Source organism: Bubalus bubalis, chromosome 5 (genome assembly GCF_019923935.1).
Source record: "Bubalus bubalis isolate 160015118507 breed Murrah chromosome 5, NDDB_SH_1, whole genome shotgun sequence".
Lineage (NCBI taxonomy): Eukaryota > Metazoa > Chordata > Mammalia > Artiodactyla > Bovidae > Bubalus > Bubalus bubalis.
In genome coordinates this window covers 100,258,145-100,267,438 of record NC_059161.1, presented here as the reverse complement: position 1 = coordinate 100,267,438, position 9,294 = coordinate 100,258,145, and positions in this window count along the sequence as shown.

Below are 9,294 nucleotides of genomic sequence, written 5' to 3'. Positions count from 1 at the left end.
TCTAGAGTCTCCTTGCAATGTCTAATCTACTAAATTGCCCAGATTAAACAGAAAAAGGAATTTAAATTTTCTCATGCCCAGTAAAACAACTTCAAGTTGAAGAAGTTTGTTACTTTTCAGGTGTGAATTCCAGATCATGACACAGGAGCAGCCTACGAGCTATGGAAACTGCAGGAGAGATAAAATTGACATGAGCAGCTGTAAGACTGCCTAGGTAAACATTTTGAACCTATTTGACAGCTCTAGTTTCAAGAATGTAACCTCTTTAACTGTAAGAAAAGAACAATGACAGATGAAGCAGTCCAGTGGAAATCAAGCAGTCTTTTCAGAAGTCCATGGGGAAGCTATACAGCTAAGAAATGGAGTTATAATTATAGAGGGCAATTTTTACTGAAGCCAAAATCACAGCTCTGAACTCAAGAAGAGTATTTCAAGGCCCAGTAGAACATTTCCTTGGGTGTCAGCTTTTATTCTTGTAGGAATACATGGGTTGTGATCAGGCTTTGCAGAGAATGGGATAAACCAGATAATTTTCTTGTGAATTATATGTGGTTTAAGTTCTATCTGCAGAAACACATCTTTAGGCTATTCAGCTGAAAGGCCTTGTCCAAGTTCAGAGAAATATTATATTCAGATGGTATAATGCAAAGATGTTTACTATTAAGTTCATTATGAAGCATGAAATTTAAAGTAATCATGACCGTAAACCTGTTTTTTCTACTATATCTCATCTTTTTGAAGAAACAATTTACAGATAAAAATGCATGAATGTTTAAGAGCACAGCTTTTTGATATTTGATAAATGTATATGTCTGTATAAACACTGAAACAAACAGTAAAGATGTTTCTCTGATTTTATCACCATAGTTAGTTTTGCCTGTTCTAGAGTATTCACATGAATGAATTCATTCAGTACAAATTCTTTTGGGTTAAACTTGTTTCATCTTGCATTATGTTTTTGTGATTCATCCATTTTTTGGTGTGTTTTAGTAGGTCATTTGGAGAAGGCAATGGCACCCCACTCCCGTACTCTTGACTGGAAAATCCCAGGGGTAGAGGAGCCTGGTGGGCTGCAGTCCATGGGGTCCAAAGAGTCGGACACGACTGAGCGACTTCACTTTCACTTTTAACTTTCATGCATTGGAGAAGGCAATGGCAAACCACTCCAGTGTTCTTGCCTGGAGAATCCCAGGGACAGGGAAGCCTGGTGGGTTGCTGTCTATGGGGTCGCACAGAGTCGAACATGACTGAAGTGACATAGCAGCAGCAGCAGCAGGTCATTGTTGTGGTTACTGAGCTCTACAGCATAGCATGTCACAATTTATATTTTTATTTATGTACTAACATGTTTTAGGGCTTCCCGAGTGCCTCAGATGGTAAAGCATCTGTCTGCAATGCAGGAGACCCAGGTTCAATCCCTGGGTTGGCAAGATCCCCTGGAGAAGGAAATGGCAGCCCACTCCAGTATTCTTGCCTGGAAAATCCCATGGACTGCGGAGCCTGGTAGGTTCCCATCCATGGGGTCGCAAAGAGTCAGACGCGACTGAGCGACTTCACTTTCACTTTCAACATGTTTTAGCTGTTTAATTTTGTTGTTGTTAATCCGCTAGGTCGTGTCTGACTCTTTGCAACAGCGTGGACTACAGCAGACCAGGCTTCCCTGTCCTCCACCATCTCTGAGTTTCCCCAAACTCATGTCCATTGAGTCAGTGATGCCATCCAACCATCTCATCCTCTGGCGTCCCCTTCTCTTCCTGCCCTCCATCTTTCCCAGCATCAGAGTCTTTTCCAATGAGGCAGCTCTTCACATCAGGTGGCCAAAGAATTGGATCTTCAGCTTTAGCATCAGTCCTTCCAATGAATATTCAGGGTTGATTTCCTTTAGGATTGACTGGTTTGATCTCCTAGCTGTCCAAGGGACTCTCTAGAGTCTTTCCCAGCACCACTGTTTGAAATCATCAATTTACAAAGTCCTTATATTGGTAAAATGTTTTATGTTTATTGAGTATATTATACTTACAGTATCTAACTAGTTCTGAAATATCAGTATTACCTATCCAGCATGTAGAATGTCATCATTATTCCCATTTATAAGTGATGGATGATTGAAAACACCAAGAGCTAATATCACTTTCGAGTCTACATGCTTGAAAAAGAGCCAGAATCAGAACTCAGGTCCTTGTCGTCTTCCTAGAAATTTGTTTCTAGAATAATAATGTCTTCATTTTGGTATTTCCTTGTGCACTTAGGAAATGTAACATAGCAAATAAATATGTAGCATCACTTATTCATTAAAATATTTAATTAAATTAATGGCTTTTAAAATATGTAAATCAGAATGCAGCAGTCTTAAGCCAGATTCCCTACCTCCCTCTCCCCAAGTTACATGCTGAAGAAACTCATACGAGGTCGTACCCTCATCTAAATAATTCTTGGTTGCTATTAACACCACAAAACTTTTTTAATCTCAATCAGTATTTAAGTTGATTATATTTGAAAATGCAAGCAAAACATACACATCAGTGTTTAGGTTGATTATGTTTGAAAATGCAAGCAAAACATACACATCATTTTGACATTCCTGCAATTCCTGCAGTATAGTAAACTATACATATATATATAGTTTCTTATTCAACAATAAATAGTGACTCCAAGAATTGAAAAGACTTTTAGTTCTGAGAAACAAGATAACTGTTTCAAATAAATTGGTAGTGCTCAAATTACAAAAACTGTTATGTATTTTAATAATAATATTATACTTATTGAGTACCAACTCAATAGCACCTGTTTTGATATCAATTTTAGTACAGTATTTTAAAACCTAAAAGTTACCTTCTATGGCATGATATGTTGTATGGTGTAATGATCATATATTCATTTGATTAAATATGTATAGAGATCCTTTAATGGTCCAGGCACTGTTCTAGATGTTTAAGGTACATCTGCGAATGAAAGAGACATGATCTCTCCTTGATAAAGGTTATATTCAAGTGAGATATAACCTTGATATATCTCCTTGATATATATCAAGGAGATAGGTAGTGATTAGTAACCAAAGAAATAAACAAAATTTCAAAAGATGTTTTTATATGGTTTATTAGAAAGATAGATGTTATTTAAAAAAAGTCAAGTAGAAGAAGGATATTTAGATTGTATGGGAAAAAGGAGATTTTGTTTTTTTCAAGTCACTAGCTATATACCTTTGTTAGTCTTCTTGAACTTCATGAAGAAAGAAAAGATTGGAATCTTATATTTAGTGTTGGTTTAAAGGTGACAATAATTTAAATTGCTTGAAATATGGCTTTCTATCATTAGCACTATGTATATGTTTCTTGAAAAACATACTGAGTTCACAGTAGATGATTTATTATTTAAGAAAGCAAATACCAGCACTGTTGAAGCCCTTTAATGGACCAGAACCTGGTGATCTGGAGTCGACCAATAAGAAAGTAAAGGAGAGAGAAAATGGCTGATATTCCTTGGTTTACACAGAAAGCCAATAAAGTGCCTGACATGGGGCTTGTTCTGTTCACATAGGCCTCACACACCCTCTCAATGGGGTGAAGGCGCAGAACGCCTTCTCAAGAGGGTCTTAGAAGCCCGGGCAGGAAAGTGAACTCAGAGAGCCTCTGCACTCCAGGGGATCAGCCTGAAAAAGAGAGAGAGGGAGAGACAGAGAGAGAGCGAGAGAGAGAGAGAGAGACAGGCACCAAAGCTCTGATGGAGCAAAGGTGTTTTATTCAACATTGGGTAGGTATTTATACTGACTTACAAGATAGCTATTTTCAGCAGAGATAAAATCAAAACTTATAAGTTATCAAGGAAACCTGAGGTCATCCATATGAAAGAGAGAGGGTTGTAAATAATCACTTTTACCATATGGTTCATAAAAAGGAAGAGGGTACTTATCACCGTATAGAAAAACTAACGGAGGAAATGCCTGGATTCCTCAGTCCCCGGGAGAGACTTGCTTCTCCTCTTAATTCCTGAATATTCATGAATTAATAAGGAACAGAGATTTCCTGACAGATCCAAAACAGCACACAGGAAGCCTCCTGTTAAATGCTTCCTGACACAGCACAGGTTCATAAGTTTTCTGATCCTTCTCTGCCAGGTATCCCAAATTTCTGAGGCTCCAGATAATTTATAGAATTTTGCATTTTATCTTGATTCCTTGATTGTATATATTTTGGCTTCATTTGTAAACGCAGTGGAAAATAAATAATTCACATTAAGCAACAAGGCAGAAGAATGTATTAAAATTCCTCAAATTATTAAAAATCAATTATACAACAATACTTTCAGAATAATGGGGAATTTGAAAACCTAATATTTGATGGTTTAATTATCTGATGACTTTGAGACAATTTTTTTGTTAAACATTTTACAAGAATTTGAGGTATAAGCATCCAGTTCATCTGTTACACTTTGTCTTGATACACTCAAAAAGTATGTCAAATGGCAGGAGGATTTGTTTCAGTAAAGAAGACCATCACATTCAACCGTATTCAAATAGATAAAAGTACCTATAGGAAATATTCACCATTGACTTAGTAATTCTGACACCTATAAAATTTTGTTATGCATTTTACCCCTAGCTCCTTAGTGGGATTGTTCATAATAAACCATTATTCTTGTTTCTGGTAGAAGAAAGTGTAGCCATTTCCCATGAAGTCAATTATGTGATGAACTATAATGGCTTCAAGAGAAGCATTTTCTAGTCTGTTCAAGGAGTGAATTCAAGCTCTCCAAGTACTTGACTAGGTTGAGTCTTCCTACTTATAAATACACAAATTGGAAAACAATTCATGGTGCTTTGAAAGAGAATACAGAACCTTTTTTTCTTAATATAGTATGTAGTAGAGTATGAAGCATGAGCATCAGAGACAGTTGATTATTCATTAGTCATCTCTAGCTATTATAGTTTAAATGGTTATTAAACAGAGGCTGCTTTTATTATGATGGAGTGTATTATCTAGGGAGAGAGATGGGCAATAAACAATAACACAGAGAGTGAGACAAATGGAAACTGTGATAAGGAAACTTGAATTATAACTGTATGTGCCAGAATACCATTGAGAATGCATAAAATATTGAAATGCTTCTGTAACACTTGGTAAATAGTCATTACCTAGGTCACCCTGAAACATTCCTTTGAATCTTCGAACTTTGCATTATGCAAAAACTCTCTCATAGGGGCATCCCAGGACCCTATTCAAGCATAAGTGAACATCAGTTCTATTGGTTGGTGCCTGCTGTTGTCTAATTTGCTATGATTGCATATTATAATAACATACCTAGTTAGCACACTTTGAAGAAAAATATAATATGTTTAAAGAAATGTAATTATATGCCAAAATTATATTGGGGTGATCAGAGGTGAGTATCTTTGAGAAAATGGAATTACAGCCTGAAAACTAAAGAATGAATTGATTAGCCAGTAAATATACCTAATTGTCCCTGGAGCAGGAAATGGCAACCCACTCCAGTATTCTTGCCTGGAAAATTCCATGGACAGAGGAGCCTGGTGGGGTACAGTCCAAAGGGCTGTAAAGAGTCAAACACAACTGAGGTACTGAGCACATACACTTCCCTAGTCATAGAGTCTTTTAGGCAGAAAAAACACAGCCATGTAGTGTTAGTCACTCAGTCATGTCCAACTCTTAGTGACCCCACGGACTGTAGCCAGCCAGGCATCTTGTCCATACTGGAGTGGGTTGCTGTTTCCTTCTCCAGAGGATCTTCCTGGCCCAGGGATGGAATTTGGGTCTCCTGCATTGCAGGAAGATGCTTCATCATCTGAGCCACCAGGGAAGCCCTGGCCATGCAGAGGTCCTGAGGTATGAAAGAGCTTGGCACAGTCAATTGACAAAAGAAGATCTAAGTGGCTTCATTATAAATGGCTATTACACAGAGCAAGGCATATAGGAAAATGTCAATATGGCTGTGATCTTCACATATACCAAACTTAGTTGGTCTAAAAAGGCAATATAAAATTCAACTCTTTATAATTGATTGATGTACAACATGCTTGGTATTGAAGTTTTAGTATAATATATTCTGACTTGCCTACAAGTCTAGTCCTAAAAGTTAGTGGAGAAGACAATAACTACTTTAAAGCAGATGGAATAGCTAAGAAATGGCCACTGCCTGGGTCAAAATATCTCTTCCAACAAAAAATTCCAAGAGTAAAGGTGAAGTTCCTGGGACTCAAAATATAACATCAAAATACATTTTGGTGTGCTGCTGTGTGTAAGACATACTTTTTTTTTTTTAACTGGTGAATGCAAAAATGTGAGACATCTGTTTATTAACTGGTAGGATTCTCATGAAGTATGAGATTTCATCTTATTTTGTATTATATTTGTTACTTTTTCTCCAGCTAAATAAAGAATGACACTGAATAAAGATATGGAGAAAGAAAAGGAAGATGGATAGGAGAAAATAACAGAGAAACCAAGGTAGAAGTTTTTCTTCTAAAGTCATATGTAAATTAACAGTGAGTTCAATTTAATGGGTTGTTAGTAAAAATCTTGAAAGATTGAATGAAGGAAGAAAATGCACATAATGAAGAAACTATATTTGCCTATACTTAATAGTATACAAATTAGAAATTAATGGTATATATTTGCAATGGGATTTCACATGGGCTGTCTGGGTGAAGAATCCATAACTTACCTTACCAACTTATTTAGAAAAGCTTTCTTGCAGGAAACAAAATGTGTCTAGAAGGAAATATAATGTTAAAGGTTTCAGTTCAGTTCAGTTGCTTAGTCGTGTCTGACTCTTTGCGACCCCGTGAACCGCAGCACCCCAGGCCTCTCTGTTCATCACTAACTCCCAGAGTCCACACAAACTCATGTCCATCAAGTCGGTGATGCCATCCAACCATCTCAGCCTCTGTCATCCCCTTCTCCTCCTGCCCTCAATCTTTCCCAGCATCAGGGTCTTTTCAAATGAGTCAGTTCTTCGCATCAGGTGGCCAAAGTATTGGAGTTTCAACTTCAGCATCAGCCCTTCCAAAGAACACCCAGGACTGATCTCCTTCAGAATGGACTGGTTGGATCTCCTTGCAGTCCAAGGGACTCTCAAGAGTCTTCTCCAACACCACAGTTCAAAAGCATCAATTCTTCAGCACTCAGCTTTCTTTATTTTCCAACTCTCACATCCATACATGACCACTGGAAAAACCGTAGCCTTGACTAGATGGACCTTTGTAGGCAAAGTAATGTCTCTGCTTTTTAATATGCTATCTAGGTTGGTCATAACTTTCCTTCCAAGGAGTAAGCATCTTTTAATTTCATGGCTGCAATCACCATCTGCAGTGATTTTGGAGCCCAGAAAAATAAAGTCTTACACTGTTTCCACTGTTTCCCCATCTATTTCCCATGAAGTGATGGGAGCAGATGCCATGATCTTCGTTTCTGAATGTTGAGTTTTAAGCCAATTTTTTCACTCTCCTCTTTCACATTCATCAAGAGACTCATTAGTTCTTCTTCACTTTCTGCCATAAGGGTGATTAGGTTGTATCAAAAAGAATAGCTAAGCACTGTTGCATTGCATGAGTATAACACAATTTGCTTGTCTATTCAACTGTTGATGGGCGCTTGTGTTATTTTCAGTTTTTAACCAAAACAAATTTTCTATGAACATTTATGTATAGATCTTTTACAGACATAAATCTCATTTTCTCTTAAGTAAATACATAAAAATGAAATGATTATTTCCCAAAGTAGTTGCACCATTTTGCATTCTCACCAGCAGTATGTGTGCAAGCCTTCCATTTCCTTCATATCCTCTCAAGCATTTAGTATAGTCAGTCTTTCTAATTTTTGTCATTCTTATAGGTGTGTGGTGATATTTAATTATGATTTTAACTGACATTTCCCTGTTGACAAATGATGTTGAACATTTTTATGTGCTCTTTGCCATTCACATGTCTTTTTGATGAATCATTTACTCAAATCTTGTGTACAGTTTTTAAAAAATCAGGTTTTACATTTGATTACTGTTGACTCAACAATTCTTTATATATTTTAGATAAAAGTAAGAAAATGTTCAGACAGGCATAATAAATAAAGTTTCCCCCAGGGTTCTTAGAAAACAATGTTGGCAAAGAAGAACTTCTCAAAGTAGTGTCAATACTACATAAAAATGAAGCAAAAAAAAATATGTCAGGCCTAGAACAATCCATAGATTTCCCAGTCCTTGTAAAAAACCTCCATCAAAGGTACTTCTTCAAGAGATAAAAAAAGTTTTTAATGAATAACCATAGATATTCTATTATAATTCTAAAACTGCAGCAATCAGAAAGAGATTGACCCCACAGGGTAAAATAGTCTTACAGCCAGAGGAATATAAGGTAGATGTTAATATCACAATGACAAACTATTTCACCAGTCTGTTAGGGGCCATTAGTCCTTCTAAGCCATAAAGATGAAATGTTCCTTAACAGAAACATCCAGAATAATGTTTACCCAAATATCTGGGCATTGTGGCTTACCCAAGGTGATAAATCAAATTAACCATCACAATATCTCATTAAACAAAAATTTTTATATTAACTTTTGCCATTATAGAGCTGTAAAACAGACTAGTCAATAAATAATTAAGCTATGCACTGCATTGAAGATTCAATAAATAGATATTCTACTTCCTAATTTTAGATTATTTTCTTTTTATTTATTGATTTGTTTGTTTGCTTATTTATTTATCAATTTTTGTACACATCAGGTCTTAGTTGCAGCACACAGGTTCTTCATTGTAGAATGCGGGCTTCTCTCTAGTTGTGGTGTGTGGGCTCCAGAGCATGTGGGTTCAGTAGTACCAGTGCACGGGCTTAGTTACCCCACTGCATATGGGATCCTGTTTCCCCAACCAGGGATCCAACCTGTGTCGCCTGCACTGGAATACAGATTTTTAACCACTGGACCACCAGGAAAGTCCTTAGATAGTTTTTCTGACATCCCACTGGAAATGTTATCAGTGTCGTGAAGTCAACAAATTCCATGGTAGATGACACAAAATTTTATTCCTAACACATTGTGCAGAAAGTTTTTGATAGCCGTCTTTTATGATGTCAGCACTCATTTGTTGTGTTTTATAAATAATGTTCATGATGAAGCGATCCAACTGACTCAAATCTGTGGTGAAGGATTGAGGTTTTCATTTTACTATAAATGAAAATATAGACAAGGACATCAGATATATTGTTGAAAAGTCCCACTATAATTCCTGAGACATGAAAAGGAATGTGCAAATGTCTGGACTTTAAGGATGATTTACCTTCTAGTA